The sequence below is a fragment of the Acomys minous genome (assembly GCF_964271855.1).
Source record: "Acomys minous genome assembly, chromosome: 6".
Classification (NCBI taxonomy): Eukaryota; Metazoa; Chordata; class Mammalia; order Rodentia; family Muridae; genus Acomys; species Acomys minous.
Genome location: NC_140487.1, coordinates 127,079,249 through 127,100,620, shown reverse-complemented (window position 1 = coordinate 127,100,620; position 21,372 = coordinate 127,079,249).

Sequence of the window (21,372 nt, the reverse complement as noted above, 5' to 3'; positions counted from 1 at the left end):
AAAGGCTCCTGGAGACAGAGAGAATCGATTTATAAACGGGAGGGGCAGCATTCCTGAGCCACACCAGCGTGAGGTAGCGCTTGATGAGCAAGCTCCTCGCTCAGCGGATTCTTTCTTTCAGGGTGGTCAGATAGGAATCTGCACCGAGCCGAGGGGAGCTCAGAGTGGGCATAAAGCTATGCTATTACCCCAGCCGGTCAGAGGTAAAGTTTTATTTGCCTAATCAATTATGAAGGATGTGCTGGCTCTCAGGGAAAGTTTTGGACGCCGTATAAATCAGATGCATCAGCGATCCCAGAACTCATTTTCCCTCACAGCTCTTCAGACATTGCCGCCCTCCTCCTGCCTCAGCAAGCATCTCTCTAGTGGAGTCTTTAGCAAATCCCCGTTACCTCTTAGATCAAGTTCAAAAGCCAAGGTCTCTACGGACGCTGGTCGCTCTCAGTCTCTGAAAAGCTAGCTCCATGCCACCTTCTCCTCAGAACTTCAACGTAATCTCCGCGAAGCAACTTCCCCGTTTCCCAAGCCTGCACCTGGCTTAGCCTGGTGAATACCCTCATCCCGTGTGTCCCTCTCACACAGCGTCCGCTCTGAAATGTCCCCTGTCCCAAGACACACTGCCCCAGTCAATGGCTCTACCCTGCTGGTGCCAGGTCCTGCCTGCCCAATCTCGGCAGGGTCGGGGCTGAGGTGTCCCGTGGGTGCCATGTGCACCTCTCTCTGCCTTGCTTCCTTCCACAGTGGTGGGTGGCTCATCATAACAGCCACCAAGGGAGAGACCTGAAGTGTTGGGAACTGCGATGTTCACGGCCCCAGGATTCCATCAGCACGTTAACACGGAAGCATTCACTCTCCCCAGAAATTATTTCCCAGCAGGATGAGCTGCACATCGCAAGAGACCATGACTGCCACAGCCAGTGGCCCCCACCTCATGTTGACCTGGAGGGACAATAGCATCCCATTCCTAGGATAGCTATTGGCTCTACTGGGCAAAGCCCTGCATTTATCCAGTAACGGTTAAAGCATCATGCTTTGGTTCACTCACCCGCCAGCTGTGGCCACCTGAACTCTGACATCATGAACGTTTTAGTTGGATCTGTGAGAAGCTACTCAGACCCAGACCAGCACCACAGGAGCACCCGTCCCCCCTGTCCTCCGGAGCTCTGTGGAAGTGCGGCTCTCTCAACAGTATCAAGTAAGCAATTCTGTTTTGTTTGGTCAGTGGGTTATTTCACATACGTCTAGGGAGCATGGATGAGCTAGTATTCTTTAGATCCTCAACAATGCTCACAGGGTGATCCGTGGTCACAGGCAGCAGGCATGGTGACTGTGCTCCCTCACAGGGTGATCTGTGCTCACAGGCAGCAGGCTCTGGTGACTGTGCTCTCTTGTAGGGTGATCTGTGTTCACAGGCAGCAGGCCCTGGTGACTGTGCTCCCTCACAGGGTGATCCATGCTCACAGGCAGCAGGCATGGTGACCGTGCTCCCTTTTAGAGTGATCCGTGTTCACAGGCAGCAGGCATAGTGACTGTGCTCCCTCACAGGGTGATCCGTGGTCACAGGCAGCAGGCATGGTGACCATGCTCCCTTTTAGGGTGATCCATGTTCACAGGCAGCAGGCCTGATGACTGTGCTTGCTCCCTCATAGGGCGATCTGTGGTCACAGGCAGCAGGCATGGTGACCATGCTCCCTTTTAGGGTGATCCGTGTTCACAGGCAGCAGGCCTGATGACTGTGCTCGCTCCCTCATAGGGCGATCTGTGGTCACAGGCAGCAGGCATGGTGACTCTCCTCCTCTGCACAGGTAAGGCTGGTGCATAAGCCCTGTACTTTGCCCTCTTTCCATCCTGCTAGTGTGGATAAAGAACACTCAATGAACAAGTGGGAAGGAAAGATGTTGTTCCACTGAAGGTGAGAATAAAAACACCCCTGGGGACTGGCAGGACAGCTTGGCAACAAGGGAACTTGCAGTAAAACCTAGATACCCGAGTCCAATATCTGGAACCCACTTAAGGAGGAAAGAGAAAGAATTCCACAAAGCTGTCATCTGACCTCTGTGTGCTCTCCCACCCACATAATGGGTGTGCATATATGCATGCACATACACATACATACACACACACACACACACACACACAGAGAGAGAGAGAGAGAGAGAGAGAGAGAGAGAGAGAGAGAGAGAGAGAGAGAGAGAGAGAGAATAAAGAAAACAAGACCCTCTAGGAGCTGCAGGTAGCTACCTAGGGCACCTGCACAACAATTTAAGAGATCAAAAACCTGGCAGCAGGTGTCAGCCTCACCCCGGCCTTGACAGCTGTTAGCACAAGTCTTTAGGAGCAGAGAGAAGGGCTCTCCTTACAGATGCTTCCTGGGTGGGCAGGGAGGGAGAACAAGACTTTAAACAAATGTCGCCTCTCCTTTCCCCAGCCCTTGCATGCTGCAAATCCACAGGGATGGTGGCATTTTCTTCCCCCATCGGATTCCAACAACGCGTTGAAATAAACTTACTCTCTAGGACCAGAGTTCCTGCTAGCAAGGGCTGTGCCATCCAGGAACCGGCTGGGGAAGGCAGGCATGCGAGAATTCCTACAACTTTCTCTCCATGGACGCTAATTCCTGCCTGTGGAGGACATCCCATGAGAGATGTCAACGTATGAAAAGAAGTCACAGTGCGAGCTGGGCATGCTGCTCAGTGCACCAAGTGTCTGCTCAGGACAGGAGTTCGGTCCTGAGACACAGAGGCCCAGGCCTGTGACCTCAGCCCTAGGGAGATGGAGGCAGGGACTCCCTGGAGCTCATAGCCCGGCCAGCAAAGCCCAGTTAACGATTCACAGAGACTTTTCAAAGGTTCTATTTCCCTTCCCTTCCCTTCCCTTCCCTTCCCTTCCTTTCCCCCTCCCTTTCCCCCTCTTCCCCCCCCCCTCCCTCCCTCCTTTTGTTTTCAGCAGGACTGAACTGGATTTCTTCCCTCTGGAGCAGACTTTCCTGTGAGAACACTCCTCTCCTGTCGTCCTCTGATACACAAGCCATTTGGGTTCCTGTTGGAATGGCTTTTAAGTAGAACATCTGCTTTTTTAATCAGCCACGGAGAATGCAGAGCCCTCAGCACTGACTAGAAGAGCCAGGGCCCTGGCCTGCTCCAGTCCTTAACTCTACACCCGTGAAGTGTTCTGTGTGTCCCAGTCCTTGGTTCCTGTGGAGCCACCAGGGCAGGATGTCAGGGGGCTGAGTGGACTGTGTGAGATGAGCCCCTGGGGCCCTGACAGCCTCCTGGTCTTACTCTGGGACGATGGCAGAGATTCATTCCTATGGCCACATGACCCTGGAAGTCACAGTCACTCAGGGGGAGCAGGGGACTGTGAGCAGCAGGCTTCCTGATTAGTCAGAGTGTGAGCAGCCTGGGAAGGGAGCGCCTCCTCCAAGGAGCAGCCTGCTTCAGAAGGCTGCTGGTACGACCATGTCCACTATCCATAACTGATTTACCAATTACAGTCCCACCTTGTCTACTTTCATGAGACCATACAGCAGGGTCCCTTAGACTGAGCCTCTCAGAGAGTATACTGCTGAAATCTGTTTGTTGGTTGGAGAAATTAATATTCTCTTGGAGAAGGAGCCAACGAAGACACCTGATGCTGGTGACTGCACGCTGGCTATTAACTGCCTCGAGTTCTCTGAGTACACTGCTCTCGGGGGCTCGACACTGGAGCAGTTGTGGATGGCCAGGCTCTCTGGAGATGTGAGATACTTTTGTTTCCTTCTGACTTGACATAGAGACTGGTTTCTCGTGGACAGATGGCTGTGGTAGGGGACACTGTGAAATGTTCTCTATCACTGAGCAGTCTACCCCATGCTGGACAGCTCCCACAGCAGAGCCCCAAGACACCCATTAGTGCCAAGGTCAGGAAATCCCAGCTTGGGGAGAGTGCCTGACCTGGGGAGGTGACTCCTCTCAGGGTTCCTGCACAGGGCCCGGGACAGGTGACAAGTCTCGTTTGTGTCTCCAGATATATTTCTTTGGGATACGGGATCTGAGAGTGGAGACATGCACTGGGTACAGCACAAGTGAGGAAGAGCTGATGTGACACTAAGTATAGCCCTCATGACAGAGAACCTTCTAGAATGGCTCTTGATGAATGACAAGAAGGGGACACCTGTGCCATCGGGTGTGGCCATCAGCCTTCCTCCTGAGGACTGGAACTAGTCATAGCTTACCATCTTTTCTGTCTGCTTAGATGAGGTTTATGAGATAAGTCACTTTTTGGCAGGGTCTCACTAGATAGCCATGGCTGGATGTAACTCGCTGCATGGCCCAGACTGGTCCGGAACCCACAGACATCTGTCTGCCTGGGAGAATTTTATGTGGCCAATGACCTGTACTTGAGAGTGTTTCACGACTATGAAGTGACCTCAGGAAGCTGAACAACCAACAAACTTATCACCACGGCCTATGCTGGTCAGGGGTAAGTCCAGGGATGTGTAGAGAGGCGCACACATTGTGTCAGGCCATTCGCTCATGGCCTTTCTTAATTGAGAAGGTGAGGACACTAGTTTGCAGGGAGGTGGAAGCCTACACTTGCCAGCTGTAGTGTGTACTGCATACCTCTATCATCATGATGTGACTCAGTTTCCTCACGTCTCCAAACAGGAGGAAGATGTCCCAAGGTGCCACTGAGGGAGACATATACGGACAATCAATCTTTTAGTAACCTAGGGCCACTCTAAGTTTGCTGTGCATGCAGCCCTGTTAGAGTGAGAACTTACCTACAAGCACAAATACTCAACTCTGAACAACACACCCAGCACCTGCTGGCAACCTAAGACACCCCCCCACCCCACCCCAGCTGCATGCGCACCCTACTTACAGAGGAAAACATTTCTTCTGCTCTTACTCGACCATTAGACTCAGGCAGTTTCTGCTCAGGCTCGTTCCCAGTACATGCTGGTCCGAAGGCAGGAAGGCCAGCCCAGCCTGCACTGGCTTTGGGTATGTGCACAGTTAAGTCAAAACTGCCTCCCAGTGAGTGCTGATTGAGAATCTCCTGTTTCCCATCTCTTCATTGTACACAATTGGCTTCTGTATGGTTAAACCCAGATGCATTGTGGGAATGGATCTGTGTGTAGAAAACTGATACTATGATGTAATCAGCCAAAGTCACCCAAATTACAACCTTAAGTAGCCAAACTCCTCCTGCTCTTTAGCCCTAGAAAAGAAAAGCCCAAACTATAGTCAACAGCAACCCGGGATGTTGACGCTCTCTGGTTTACTTCTGTTGGGAAAAGCAGTCTGTCCTTCCTTCCCTCCTTCCTTCCTTCTTTCCTTTCTTCCTCCTCCTCCATCTCCTTCTTCTTCATCTTCATGCTTTGAAAAAATTCTCCTCACCACTTTTGCAAAAACGGTGTGAATCTTTATTTCAGATTTTGCAAAAGAAATCAAGAACCTGGAAACACCTCCATCCTGGCTTCTGGGGTTGCTGCAGAGATAGACATGACATGGGTGTGACCTTCAGTGTGTGACAGTCACAGCGGAGCTGAGCACACCCAGGGGTGTCAGGCCTGGGCATCCTCAGGCAGGGGGAATTGGCAGACGTGACTCGAGATCCCGTGTTGTGTTCAGCCAAGGCCAGGAGAGGCCTGGTGGAGGCTAAGCAGCTTTCTTTTGTACTGTAAGACGTCTTAGAATCATTAAAATGCTAATGTAAATTAGACTTTCTAGGAGAGATAAGCGGTGGGCATTTTCCAAACTTGTTTTATTCATTTCACATGTAATTATTATGTTCATATATATGCAAAACACTGTCTGATGTGTTCTGGAGGTGCATAATAAGGCATACAAGGTATGCTCCTCCGCAGGTTCCTGTCTACTGAGCAGGGAGGGAGGGCGGGATATGGGGGGAGAGAGCCAGTCTGCAGAGAGTGCACCTCTGGAGCAGGTGGGGGGGGGAGCTTCTTCAACTGAGACATCAAGGCAGGTCTCCAAGGAGATAAGCTGAGGTTTCAAAACACCACCATCAAGCCAGGAGCCTACCAGGCAGTGGGGACGGTACAACTCCCCGAGTCCAGGATATGATGTCTTACCACCAGGAACATAGATGACGCATGTCGTGGGGTTGGGGCCGGAGAGGCCCGAGGGCTCAGTCCCGCCAGGTCAGACCACTCATGCGGCCACTGTGCTGTGGGCTACAGAGTGCAGGTGAAAAGGGGAGGAGTGATGGCCCAGTAGCTGCTGCAGAGGTCCAGGTGGGAGGTGACAGGAGGTTGAGACGCAGCGTCAGAAGCAGAGGAGACAAGAAGTAAGCACCCATGGGTGCATTCTATTGCTGCTACACATGCATGCCTGTGTGTGTGCCTATGTGCGTAGACGCCTGTGCGCACGTGTTTTGTAGCAATTTTTTTTTCTTTAAGCATTCCATACACGAAAGACTGGGAACTCAAGAGACTCAGAAAGTAACAAACGTCACATTTCTGGGAAAGCTGACACGACTCACCGCAGTCCATTGCCCAGGTGATAAAAGCAGCAAATGACCACAGGGGCCGTCACGGCTGCCCAGAGACTCCTGGGCCCATGGACCTGCCTGCAAGTCACACAGAGAGCTCCGCAGGTGCAGAGTTCATGTCGCCCGTGCTCCTGTGACCCTTCACTCATTGTCCTAGTTAGAGGTCCTATTGCTGCGGGAAAACACAGAAGCAATGTGCAGAGGAAAGGGTGTGTTTCAGTTTGCCTGCTCACTCCATCACGAAGGGCAGCCAGGGCGGGGACCCGGGGCCAAGAACCGAAGTAGAAGCCGTGAGTAAACACCGCCTTGCTCTCCGCGGCTTGTTCATGCTCAGCATACTTTCTTACACCATCCAGGACCGTCTGCCCAGGGGTGGCACTACCTGGAGTGGGCTGGGTCCTCTTACATTAATCATTAACCAAGAAAATGCACCACAGAGTTGCCTGGAGGCCAGTCTTAGGGAGACTTCTTTTTAATCTTTCAATTAAGATTCCCTCTCCTGAGACATGTCTAGCTTTGTATCAACTTGGCAAAACTGAACAACCATAGCCACACTCGGTTAACTAACCACAGTAAACTCACTGGTTCACCAGGCTGGACTTTGGTATAGTTGCCACTTCTGTATGTCGTGCGTTCCCTATTCGGGGTGAACAGATGTCTTATATCTCCCCAGGAAAACAGGACGGTATTTGTATATGTGTGTGCATGTGTTTGTATGTGTGTGTGTACACGTGTGTGTGTGTTTGTGTACGTGCACACAAGCATGCATGTACTTGTAGAGACCAGAGGTAGATGTTGGGTGTCTTCACAGCAATAGAACCATCAAGAAGACAACCCTTATATTGTTTTTTATCACTGTATTTATTATAGCATTGAGAAGCAACCTAGAACAGTTACTCGGGGGCATCAGCTTGCTTGGACTGAGGTTCCCCTGGGTGTGTCTCTGGGGGCATTTTCACACACCATTAGATGTCATGTAACTGATGGATCAGCCTCTTAATAGATGTGCAGTAGGATGGCATTAGGGGCATGGAATGGAGGAGAGTCGGGGCCATTGGAGGAGGCAGAGGGCCTTGTCCTTGGGCAGTATCTTGTCCGGGTCTCTCTCTCTCTCTCTCTCTCTCTCTCTCTCTCTCTCTCTCTCTCTCTCTCTCTCTCTCCATTTCCTCGATCCTTGTCCTCCACAGAGAAACTCCTTCTCCTACACACATGGCCATAGTATTCTGCCTCAAACTGAAACCAGAAACACGGGGAGAAGTGACCACCACTTCTGGACTCTTCCAGAACCATGAGCCAAAACAAATAAGTCCTCTGGGAAGCTGCCGTGTTGGGTACTTTGCCACAGCTATGCGAATGGACAGAGAGTTTTCCTGTCTGTATTACATAGAGTGTTCCCTTCTGAACACCCCTGGGGTTTGGTCATCAGGGTCCCAGTGTGCGCACCTTCCTGCTGTCAGTGGGGACTGCCTAGTGCTTTCCCAAAGTGACTGCTGTGTGTGTGCGTGCGTGCGTGCGTGCGTGCGTGCGTGTGTGTGTGTGTGTGTGGTGTTCCCACCTAAATGGGGAAGACTCGGTGCCTTTCACTTGGTGTGTAGGCTTTTGAGTTTAACCTGTTCCAGTCAGTCTGGAGTGGTGTCCTCTTATAGTTTTCATTTTATCCCCTTGATGATTAACAGGGTCGAGTATCTTTCATATTCCATCGCCTGGTTTGGGCATCTCCATCCATGAAGTGGCTGTAGGAACCTTTGCGCATCTTTCACTGGGCTTGTCTTTCCATGTAAGTGCTTAATTTGTGGTGTTTATTTTTATGTCTGAGAATTTCTCTTATGATTTATGTTTATAGTTTCCAGTTCTGGGCCAAGAATCCATATCTTGTTCTTAAATTTCCTGAACGTATTCATCACAGCTGTTTTCACGCCTGAACATTGGCCGTCTCTGAGTCACTGTAGAATTGTTTGTCCTACCTGTTTTTCTCTTCGTTCCTTCTTCCACCCCTCATTTTTGAACAACCCAAGAAGACATAAAAAATCCAAGATTTTAACAGAACCATGGTGGGGAAGGCCTAAAGTTGACCAGGTTCAACGTCAAGCCTTCCTCCTTGTGTCTGAAGTGTCTGGACTTATATTCCAGAACACACTGCTCTAAATTAGTCTCTTTCCTCGGCAAGTGACCCGAGCCAGCCTGAAGCTGTACTGCTTGAAGTTGACCCTTGATTTCTTTCTATTCTTTCTCTTTGGTTTTTTTTTGGGGGGGGAGGGGAGGGTTTAGTGCCAGACTATTTCCTGGATGCTGTGTAGCAATATCCTCCAAACTAAAACAATCCCATTCTGGGGAGGAACTCTTACGACTTTGGAAGTAAACACCTTACAAGTCTCAGGAAGTCTCTGAAACTTACTAGATTCACAGGATCTTCCTTAAAGCAGTAAGAATACATGGGGAGGGAAGATACTCTCTGAGGTGTGGGGCTTCCTGAAAGTCACGCAGAGAGCCCAGTCTTACAGCGTCTCAGAGACATCACCCATGCTGGACTTTTAGGTGGTGCCACCGCCTTTGTGTTAGCCATGCTCCTGGAAGTAAACCCTCACCTGTACCCATATTGGTAATTCTAATAAAATATATTAGTTTCCCAAAGTCCTTTTCGGTGGTATTGTTATTTGATCCATGATCAGTGACTTATCTGGAGTGAGTAGATACTGGCTCACATCTCACCAGGAAGTCACGTAGCACTGGGTCACAGCCCTTCCTGGACCCTGACTGGCATCCAACATGCAGGCTGTGACACATTCTCCTTGGCAGCATGAGGCCACCTCCCCCCTGCCCAACCCAGGCACACACAGCACTCTGCCCAGCTTGAACTTTACTGGCCGTTTTGAACTTGCTATTTCCAGCAACTTCTTCCAATAAAAAAAGCCATGCCAAGCCCTTGGCTCGCCTTCCTGAGGGCCCTGGCTCCTCACGCCCTTGCTAACCTCACTGCCCTCAGATGTCCTCAAGTAGATTTGGCTGAAAGAATTCCCCCTGAACTTTCTGGACAAATGACATTTTTCTATAGAAAAGTTTCCATTGATAAGTCTGGCTGCACAGAGGATCGTTTTCTGTGTCAAGCTTGTCGGTTACAACGGGATTCAGAGGGAGGGTCCTTCACAGAAAGAGAGCCTACCAGATGGCTCGCGACTTCTCAAGGGCATGAGACAGATGGGAGGCAAGGGTGACTCCAAGGACACTGGGACCTGGGGCTACCATCCTTCGATGAAGTGGGACAGAATTTAGGATGGAAGTTTGGAACACAATGAGTTGATGGTGTTAGGGTTCCCCAGAGTGGGGGAGATTGGGTGGATATATGAATATGGAGCCTGGCTGGAGGAGACAGCGCGTGCACCTACGCAGGCGGCTGCACAGGGAGACACTGCTCTCTGGGAAGGTCCCATCTGTGCCCCTGCATGTGGAGCCATGGGCATGCAAGTGTCATCTAAGGCCACGTCTGACGGTCCAGAGACTGGATGTGTGTGAGGGGAGCACCCCGGTGCCCGGCTTCTTGCTTTCCAACTGTAGAACATGGGAGATGAAGTAAGCCATGAGGAAGACGAGGGAGAACGTGTCCCGTTGCAGACGAGAGACTGGGCGGGTGCGCCACGCGGAAGCTGGAGAGGCGCCAGCACAAGGGCACGGCTCTGTCTAAAGGCGCCGCTCACACGAGGCACCTGATGCCCTCAACACCAGGCTGAGCCTTTGATGGGGGAGACTCGCTCAGATTTCCAGTGAGATGGGCACCCACAGGAATGAATGTAGACATCTTTCAAGCAGGAGATAGTGAAAAAACAAGTCAACGGCTGCAGAAAGGTCAAATGAGGGCCAAACCTCAGGCCCAGGCTTGCTCTTAGCAATGGAGGCCATGGTAGCCTTTATTTTATTTTATTTATTTTTAAAATGTATTTCTGGTTTGTACATCCACTTTACATCCGACTGTAGCCCCTTCTGTTCTTTCCTCACAGTCCTTTCCTCCTACCCTCTGGCCCTCTCCCCTTGTCCTCAGAAAAGGGGGAGCTCCCCCCCAACTCACCCTAGGACATCAAGTTGCGTCAGGACTGAGCTCCTCGAACAGAGTTAACCTACATAGACCCATGGGGGGCAGGCCTAAGAGACGGAAGCACCAACCAAAGGGCACGCATGGACTGGACCTAGGCCCCCTGCACGTGTGTAACCAATGGGCAGTTCGATCTTCGTGTGAGTCCCCTAGTGAGCTGAGCGGGCGCTGTCTATGACGTGATGGTGTTGCCTGATTTCCACCACTTTGCTCTAACCGGACCGCCTGGCCTCAGTGGGCGTGGGAGCCTTTAACAAAGGAAGGCTCTGGAGGCCGTGGGCCGGGGGTATGGGGGTAGGCTCCTGTACTTTGAAGGGTTGGTGTCCTTCCTTGGGACCCAGCTTCTTTAACTGCTGACACTGTTGTTAGGGCTAGAGGGATCCAAGGGAACGGCGGAAGCAACCCTCTGCCCTTTAGCTTTTCGAGGGTAAGCCGCACGCCATGGGCGCCCTTCCCCTTGTGACCCTTTCAGCAAAGGCAGCTGTCACTGCCTGGGGTGGCGTGATAACAGGTGACTCTCCAGCTGACGTTCTCCCCACTACAGTGCCACGTGGGAACTGGACTGAAGGTTCCTGTAGGCACGGGAGGATGGCGGTCGGTGTAAAGCCCAGGGGTCACTGTGTCCCCCACTGTCTTCCTGTAGACAATCCGGAAGCTCTCACCACTGCCCATAGTGCCCGAAGCTCCGAGTGTTTCCCTTTCCCTCATGCACAGAAGACTTACAAAAGGCAGCTGCTTTCCCTGAAAAATGAGGGTCCCGCAGCCATTACCCCACAATCAAAACAGTTCGTCCCAGAGAGAGACCCCTCATGACCCCCAAGTCAACCAGCTTACAAGGCTTGCGCTCGGCAGCAAACCAAGTTCAGGAGTTTCTGGGATCCTCACAAGGCCCCTTGCTAGGGTTAACAGCTACTGGGTGTGAGACCCCGACCACATAGCTGTCCATAAGCCGTGCGCCATGCGGGAGCGTCAGGGGTCCTGGGCTGTGACCCATGCTGGGGTGTGGTGCCATGAGTTGCCCATGCTGCTGGGAGGACCTTCTCACTCGAATGCCTGTAAGGAACCTGCGTGAGCTCACTGGATCGCTAAGCTGGACTTCAGTCTGCGTGTTTCCTTGTTCTGTTAATTGAACCCTATCTGCAGCACCCCAGAAGAGGTCACACTGGGTAGTGACTCCAAGATCTACACTTGAGGCTAACGCGGCAGACTCTGCATTCAGGAGAGCCTGGTCTGTGGGACAAAAGAGCCCGGATGTGAGACCAGAGAGCTGAGGAAACAGTGGGCTGCAGGCAGGGAAGAGGCATGCCTGAACACTCAGACCTCTGTCTGAGAGCCAGGAAGGGCCTTGCTTCCCGAGTCAAGTTCAAAGGCCATCTGCCATGTCTCAGGGATTATGACCTTTTATTCTATGGGTGCCCCCCACATTAGGGAGCCTCATTATCTTACACAGTCCACCCACCCATTTGAATGCTTGCCTTGTTGTTTTTGAGGCATAGTCTGTCCTGGAAGTTAGATGGCTCTTCCTGCCTCTGTCCCCTCAGTGCTGAGACCACAGCTGGGAGACACCAGGGTTGGCCATTTAAGTGTCTTGTGTCAGGAGGCACAAATTGCAGGGACATTCTGAAGGACGTCTGAGGGCCTATTTGGCACCGTGGCCAGGGAAGTCACATGTGCTGATGTCAACATAAGACTGCCGTGGGGGTTCCAGCCCTAAACACCTTGGTGATGGACTGCAGCTGCCCTGACTCCACACCTTGCTCTGGTGAACTGTGCCTCAGAGGCTAAGAACCCCTCACCCGCATGTCTGTCTGCTTTTCACCCCCCCCCCTCTCATTCTGTCTCCTCTCTCTCCACTTCCCCTCTCTTCAGACACCAGAGCAACACTCCCTTAGCATCGTCACTTCCTGAAAGCAGGTGCCCTTCTCAGACAACTGCTATTGCATATGGTCCCTAGGCCGTGGGCGCCCCAGGAAGAGGTGGCACCCTTTCTGCAGGGACTCTGAGCTACAGAGTGGCCATCTGCCCTGGTGTGTGTGTCCCAGCACCCTCCAGCCTGCATGGGGTCTGGGCCAGATGTTCTCGGGAGCTTTCTCCTTGCTCAGGGCCCTGACGCCGCCACCCTTCCTTTCCTCCCATCCAGCAGCTGCTAACGCCATTTAAACAATCTAATTTGGAATTCTGTCTGGAGCACAGACAGCTTCACTGGCCCAGACAGAACAAAGGGACAGGGCAGGGGCCTTCCTGGGAGATGTGTTGGGTGTTCTCAGACACGGAAGTCAACAATCTGTTCCCTCATCAGGGATCTGGCCCCCGGTTTCGGAAGAAAACAAGCTGGGTGCAGAGGACATAAATATTTTACTTTCACCAATTCTTCAATCTGGGCTGAAACAAATGTCCCCACTAGATCCCGCCCCGCCTTTCCTTCCCAACACATCTTCAGAGAGAAGATGGAATGGAAATGGGCTTAAAATGTCATTTGCTGGTTTGGAGGGAGTGAGGGTTGGCGGCGCAGCTACTCATTTAGGGAGGAGAGGCCCTGCGCCCAGATTTCTCCTGCTCCTTGTACCCCTTTTTCCCTTCCTCTTTTTCTGAGGTGATCTTGCTCCGTACCCCAGCTGGCCCCTACCTCAGTTCACCCACCAGCCTCAGCTTTTCAGAGCCCTTAGAAGAAAAGAAATTGCTCCTTTATAATAGCTCCAGCCCGGGTTCTGCATGGGGGAAAGGAGACGGAGACGGCGGGGAGGAGGCAGGCTTTTCCACTTCCAGCACGGACGAGAAGTGAAGGGGTCTGGAATCTGGTCGCTGACCACAATGGAGGACCGCGCTGCTTTCTGAGGCAGCTCAGAGCAACATTTCACAGCCAACCCACCAGCCCTGTAGACCAGCTAGCTGCTTATGAGCCTTTCAAGAAAGGGGACTGGCGAGATGCTGCAGCAGGTACAGGGTGTTGCCTTAGTTCAAGTCCCAGGACCCACATGGTCAAAGGAAAGAACCAGCTCCTGCAAGTTGTCCTCTGACCTCCACGTGCATTCCAATGTGTGTGTGTGTGTGTGTGTGTGTGTGTGTGTGTGTGTGTGTGTGTGTGTGCGCCACATACATTCTTCTCCTCACTTCTCCCCTCCACTTACACATTCAATTAATAATTGTAATAGCAATTTTAACAAAGATTTAACAGCTCCTCAGGGGCGCTGTCGTGGAAGCCTAACTAGCCAATGAGCTCAGCAAGGGTGGGGCTTCCTGCTGTGAATGACAGGTGGGTCGACCAATGACGAGTGTGGCTACTGAGGCAGCATCTCATAATGGTGGGAGTAGGGCACTGAGAAGTTACTTTGTAGTTCAGATTGCTTGCTGCTCTTGTTGGGGACCTGAGTTTAGTTCCCAGGAGCCGCATCAGCCGCAACAAGCATTGTAGCTCCAGTTTCAGGGGATCTCACGCCCTCTTCTGGCTTCCGTGGGCCACTGTCCTCACATGGGCACACCTCTACGCAGACCCACAGGCACACACCTAACTAAACTAATAGAAAAGTCTTAAGAGTAGAACCAAGCTATGCTCGCTTGGAATTCAAGAGGAGATGGACTGTGTTCCGGGAGACACAGCTGAGCGTCCACTGGCTGGAGGGTGCCGAGGATGGCTAACATGGTTTGGGGTGAAATGTCCCTCACAGGCTCATGTGTTGGACACTTGGTTCTCAGCTGGTAGCACGCCTTCAAGAGGTCTTTGCAACTGGAGAAAGAGGGGATTCCTTTGGAGGATATACATCACTAGGGGTGTGCCTTGGGGCCATATCCTCCCCTGGCTCCTCCCCTCCTCCTGTCTGTTTCAGGGTTGCTGTAAGGTGAGCAGCTTTGCTCAACCACGTCTTCCCTCCATGATCTTCTGCCTCATTTTCAGTCCCAGAAACATCCCACTGTGGATGGAAACTGCTGGAACTGGGAAGTTTTCAGAGGGTGAAACTGAGGTGAGTATCTGGGGACTGGGGAGGGACTGGGGTAGGCAGAGGGGAGGGCTCCCTGCTCCAGCCTGGAGGGGCAGCAGGAGGAGGGAATGTGCTTGCTGCTGCTGCTGGAGGCAGAAGGACTGGGGCTGGGTACAGAAATGACTTGGAGGCGGAGGGTGAGACCGTTCAATCTAACACTGAGATATTTCAACACTAGGACAAAGACAGGCTGCCCTTGAGGCCAGTGAGGAAGGCAGAGCAATTACCCCAGTGCACAGAGGAGCTCATAGACTTTTTCATGAAGCCACTCAACCATTGCTAGGGTGATGTATTAGTTAAGGTTACTGTTGCTGTGATGAAACACCACGACCCAAAGCAACTTAGGGAGGGGAGGGTCTGTTTTGCTCACACTTCCACATCACCATTAATCATTGAAGGAAGTCAGGGCAGAAACTCAAGCAGGGCAGGAACCTGGAGGCAGGAGCTGATGCAGAGGCCATGGAGGGGCGCTGCTTACTGGCTTGCTCCCCATGGCTTGCTCAGTCCGCCTTCTATTGCAGCCAGGATCACCAGGCCAGGGATAATGAGCCGGGCCCTCCTGCATCAGTCTCTTAAGAAAATGTCCCATAGGCTTGCCTGACGACTGACTTTATGGAAGCTTTTTTTTTTTTCAGTTGGAGGTCCTTCCAGCAACTAGCTGTGTCAAATGGTCATGAAAACTAGGCAGCACACGCATGACTCTCCAACCTGCACTCGCCTTACAAAAAGGATAGACACTGTGAGCAGAGTCAGAAGTGCGCCAGGGGCTGCTCAGCTCAGAGGTGGCAGCTGATGTCCTGGTGTAGACGCCCAACCCTGCCAACGTGACTCGGTGTGTTCCTGACTCTCCTATGTCGTCCCCAAGTTCAGTCACTTCCTTTTCTCAGGCCAGCTTGGGGGGACACCTGCATCCAGGCCAGAAGTGTCCACGTTGTCCCTGGAGCAGGGATATGACCACGTGTGTGGCAGACCCCAGCTCTGCCCGAGACCCTGGCCAAGTCCACCTGGAACTCATGCTGCAGGAAGGAGGTAGCTGAGCCTGCATCCCCGCAGTGTCCCGCTCCCACCCCGCATCCCCCCAGTGTCCCGCTCCCACCCCGCATCCCTCCAGTGTCCCGCTCCCACCCCGCATCCCCCAGTGTCCCGCTCCCACCCTGCATCTCCCAGTGTCCCGCTCTCACCCCGCATCCCCCAGTGTCCCGCTCCCACCCTGCATCTCCCAGTGTCCCGCTCCCACCCTGCATCTCCCAGTGTCCCGCTCTCACCCCGCATCCCCCCAGTGTCCCGCTCCTACCCCGCATCCCCCCAGTGTCCCGCTCCCACCCCGCATCCCCCTAGTGTCCCGCTCCCACCCTGCATCCCCCCAGTGTCCCGCTCCCACCCCGCATCCCCCCAGTGTCCCGCTCCCACCCCGCATCCCCCTCAGTGTCCCGCTCCCACCCCGCATCCCCCCAGTGTCCCGCTCCCACCCCGCATCCCCCCAGTGTCCCGCTCCCACCCCGCATCCCCCCAGTGTCCCGCTCCCACCCCGCATCCCCCCAGTGTCCCGCTCCCACCCCGCATCCCCCTCAGTGTCCCGCTCCCACCCCGCATCCCCCCAGTGTCCCGCTCCCACCCCGCATCCCCCCAGTGTCCTGCTCCCACCCCGCATCCCCCCAGTGTCCTGCTCCCACCCCGCATCCCCCTAGTGTCCCGCTCCCACCCCGCATCCCCCCAGTGTCCCGCTCCCACCTCGCATCCCCCTCAGTGTCCCGCTCCCACCCCGCATCCCCCCAGTGTCCTGCTCCCACCCCGCATCCCCCCAGTGTCCTGCTCCCACCCCGCATCCCCCCAGTGTCCTGCTCCCACCCCGCATCCCCCCAGTGTCCCGCTCCCACCCCGCATCCCCCCAGTGTCCCGCTCCCACCCCGCATCCCCCCAGTGTCCCGCTCCCACCCCGCATCCCCCCAGTGTCCCGCTCCCACCCCGCATCCCCCCAGTGTCCTGCTCCCACCCCGCATCCCCCCAGTGTCCTGCTCCCACCCCGCATCCCCCTAGTGTCCCGCTCCCACCCCGCATCCCCCCAGTGTCCCGCTCCCACCCCGCATCCCCCCAGTGTCCCGCTCCCACCCTGCATCCCCCAGTGTCCCGCTCCCACCCTGCATCCCCCAGTGTCCCGCTCCCACCCTGCATCCCCCCAGTGTCCCGCTCCCACCCTGCATCTCCCCAGTGTCCCGCTCCCACCCTGCATCCCCCCAGTGTCCCGCTCCCACCCTGCATCTCCCCAGTGTCCCGCTCCCACCCTGCATCCCCCCAGTGTCCCGCTCCCACCCCGCATCCCCCCAGTGTCCCGCTCCCCCCCAGTGTCCCGCTCCCACCCCGCATCCCCCCAGTGTCCCGCTCCCACCCCGCATCCCCCCAGTGTCCCGCTCCCCCCCAGTGTCCCGCTCCCACCCCGCATCCCCCCAGTGTCCAGGGAGGCTGCATAGAAACCCTGTAGCTTCAGACAGAGTTAAGCAAACACTGGTCAGGCTGGGTCAGCTGACTCTGGAGAGCTCTATTCAGATCCTGGACCTGACCCGGGGTGTGGGGACGGAGTCATGGAAACACGAGAGGCTTTAGGGACCAGGGCAGGCACATTTTCTGTCAGCTCTACTGACGCCAACTCAGCAAATAAATGCAAGATGTTATCTAGGAGAGAGAAACTCATCCTGTTTCTAAGCTGCCTTATCTGAGCCGCTCTGGGAGGGTGTCATGAGACATCTTGGGAGGGACTAGGTAACATCTAACTGTCCCCCAGTAAGGTTCCAATGACAAACCAAAGTTCACCCCGGGGGAACCAATGAGTTCATTGAGTTTACTTACAGAGCATGGGTAAAAGGGTTATGGTCAGGATATTGGGAGGTCTACAGGCAGCAGGGATGACGGGAGGTCTACAGGCAGCAGGGATGACGGGAGGTCTACAGGCAGCAGGGATGACGGGAGGTCTACAGGCAGCAGGGATGACGGGAGGTCTACAGGCAGCAGGGATGACGGGAGGTCTACAGGCAGCAGGGATGACGGGAGGTCTACAGGCAGCAGGGATGACGGGAGGTCTACAGGCAGCAGGGATGATGGGAGGTCTACAGGCAGCAGGGATGATGGGAGGTCTACAGGCAGCAGGGATGACGGGAGGTCTACAGGCAGCAGGGATATTGGGAGGTCTACAGGCAGCAGGGATGACGGGAGGTCTACAGGCAGCAGGGATGATGGGAGGTCTACAGGCAGCAGGGATGACGGGAGGTCTACAGGCAGCAGGGATGACGGGAGGTCTACAGGCAGCAGGGATGACGGGAGGTCTACAGGCAGCAGGGATGACGGGAGGTCTACAGGCAGCAGGGATGACGGGAGGTCTACAGGCAGCAGGGATGACGGGAGGTCTACAGGCAGCAGGGATGACGGGAGGTCTACAGGCAGCAGGGATGACGGGAGGTCTACAGGCAGCAGGGATGACGGGAGGTCTACAGGCAGCAGGGATGACGGGAGGTCTACAGGCAGCAGGGATATTGGGAGGTCTACAGGCAGCAGGGATGACGGGAGGTCTACAGGCAGCAGGGATGACAGCTTCCCATGGCTCTGCAGATGGAGTCCCCTTCCTGTAGCCTTCCCTAGCTTCTCCCCAAAACCTAGAGACCACGTGGAATTAGGACAAAGTTACAAACAATCAACTGGGAGCAGTGGCTCAACTGAAGGTTTAAGGCTCTCCCCACCCCCTCCTTCTCTGAGGGAACGTCAATAGTCATCCCAGCTGTGAGGTTCTGCAGGTGGGCGCAGCAGCACTAGAGTTGCGTCTGTTTGTCTTGGAGTACAGCCCTGGACAGCAAAGTGAGCTGGTGGCACTAGGAGCCCTCACTCTGTTCCATCTGCCTTGGATGGCTGAGGCCAGTGGCTCTGCCTCCAACGGTACCAAGCCAATCAGAACAAAGCCTCCTCAGAGGCACCAGCCTCAGTAACGGCTGAAGTGGGGCTCACTCTGGAAAACTCCTCTCTGTGGGATTCTGCTTATATCCCTTGACAGGGCTGTTATTTCTTGTTTCTGAACTGGCTTCCTTCTTGCACAGGAGCACCCCGAGGGTACCAAAGACCAGAACCCCAGTTTGTATCATTGGCTGTGTGGGGTACAGCACTGTATCCTAAACTGAACAGAGTTACCAATTATCAGCAACAGTGCCTTTGGACAGAAGACAGGAACGGCTGGACAGACAGGTTTGAGAGAGAGTGGGAAGGCTGGTTCTACGTCTGTGGCTATGATGGACAGCAGGTCTCAGGGAGGTGCGAGGGGTTTGCTCAGACTTTGACAGCACTGGGGCCTGCGGCTGCTGTTGCTACATTCGGGCTCTCTCAACACATCTGTTAAAAAAGTGCTGTCGATGCGTCACCCTTGATCACGGGTGCCGCAGTCACTCACTGGTATGAGGCCAGGCCAAGACGGCGATAGAGCGAGCATCCCAGCTTCAGAGGATACAGTTGAGGCACAGACCACGAGGTGCAACATGAGGAGACCTTGAAGCATCCCAAGGTGATATGGCAAAGAAAATACTCAATTCACTGATGGAAAAGGAAACATTAAAAGAAAAACAAACAAATAAAAAACACACATTTAAAAAGTAGCACCCAACATGGAGCTGTTTGTAGAAAAAAAAAGAGAGAAGCATTATAAGAGAGGAAGAAAAAAAGAAAGAAAGAAAGAAAGAAAGAAAGAAAGAAAGAAAGAAAGAAAGAAAAGACAAAGAAAACATTTTACAACTCACCTGACTGTACTTGGCACAAAGTTAACAGTGTCGACAAGCCTGTGGTGAACCAGGGTCTTTGAGGGCCCGGGGCACCCAGTGCTGGCACTGCATGGAATGTGCCTTGCCCAGGTCAGTCGGCCATAGAGCCTGGGATTGGAGGCCTTTATGATCCGCCCTTTTCCCTGTGGCAAATAAGCCATCCCTGGTCAGCTACGTCTCAATGCAGGGGTCACTGCCCCCTCTTCTCTGACGGATCAGGGCTGGTAGCATAGGTGGCAGGTGCAGAGCCAAGGCTGTGCAACTGTCTGCAGGTACCAGAAGCCGCACCACACCTGTGACACTCTTTCCTTCCATAGAAGATCCAGAGGCCACCTCATCTGCTACCCCTTAAAGAAAGTTGCATGGTGGTATGTACATGTAAGTTGTGCGTGTATGTGTGTGTATACATGGATGTAGGTGGGCTTGCTGGATTCTGAATGCATAGATGAGGGCACTCAAGGCATCTAAGTGAAGGCAGGAAGGAGCCCACAGCCCAGCTTGCATGGGGAATACACAGCAAAGCCCACAGGGATGGATGGCGTGACAACAGCAGCACGGGTTGCTGGAAGGAACTTCGAAGTGGTGCTCCTGCTTTGGGACAAGCACAGGGACACGGGTCACCAAGCATCCCACCTCAGAGCTTTCGTACTCCGGCAGGAGGGGGACACATGTCACACAGCTCATATCATGGGGCTGAGACCGTGAACAGTTTCCTTGTAACACAGCAGCCGGCTTTTGACCCCGCTGTTCCTTGCCCAGGTGACACCTGGTAAATTGCAAGGCATTTACCTGTTTATCAAGAATTGGGTGCGTTGTGCCCACAACGTCAGGATGGGCTCTGCATCTTACTTAAACTCTCATTAAATACTTAATCTAAACGTATTACATAGTGGGCATTTCATTTAAAGGTATGTATTAATTACTAAGTATTTAATTAAGATGTACTTATTAATTATGAGATAATTTAAACTTGTATATTACATACAAGGCATTCAATTTAAACTTAAGAATTAAATAATCTGAGCAGTACTATTTAAATACAAATTACCACATGTAGACCCTCTGTCTATCAGCAGTGTCCACCTGTCTTAGTTGGGGCCTCTATTGCTATCAGGAGGCACCACGACACACAGTCACCTGGAGAGGATGGATTTATTTGGCTTACGCCTCCCTATCTGAGGTCTGTCACCAAAGGGACCGAAGAAAGCAGGAACCTGGGGGCAGGAGCTGATGCAAAGGGGGTGCTGCTTACTGGCTTGCATTCCATGGCTTGCTCAGCTGGCTTTCTTACAGAACCCAAGGCCCCTGAGCCCAGGGGTGACCTCATCCACAACAGCGGGGGGGTGGGGGGGGTGGGGGGGTGGGCTTCACTGTCAATCACTAATTAAGAGCATTCTCTGCAGGCTTGTCTGCAGTCCAATCTCACAGAGGCATTTTCTTGATTGGGGTTCCCTCCCTTCACGTGACTCTAGCCCATGTCAAGTTGGCATAAATAAAACTTGCCGTGTCAACACCCCAAGAGAAGGTAAGAGCCGCGGCTTCTCTCACAGCCTCCTTGTGGCTGCCCACCTATGCCTTTCCCTTTCCCTGCAGCTCACATGCAACCCCAGCAAGCTGTCCAGCACCTGTGGGGTTTTCATGCTTGTATCTGTCGCGGTCTATTACATCAGGCGTGAAGGTGCTGTGGGTCTTCCTGGAGTCAGGGCTTTCTGGGACTGAAGAGGCTGTACTGCAGACAGGACAACACTTCAGAGTACGGGGAACATCCTGACTGACATGGAGAGGATGGGTTGTCTGGTTATAGAGGAAGGAGAGCTGGGCCAGTGCTGGAACCTCAGCCTTCTGGGAGGCCTTGGGAACCAGGGGAACATTGGGCCCTTCACTGGGGTCTCTTAGAAACGATCAAGTGAACAGTTGCCTCATCGCAACTTTGACTTAAAGTACGGCTGCACAGGCAGACAGAAATCTGTAGGGACCAGCCAAGTACTTCTGAGCCTCAGTTTACCCACGTGTACAATGAGAATCA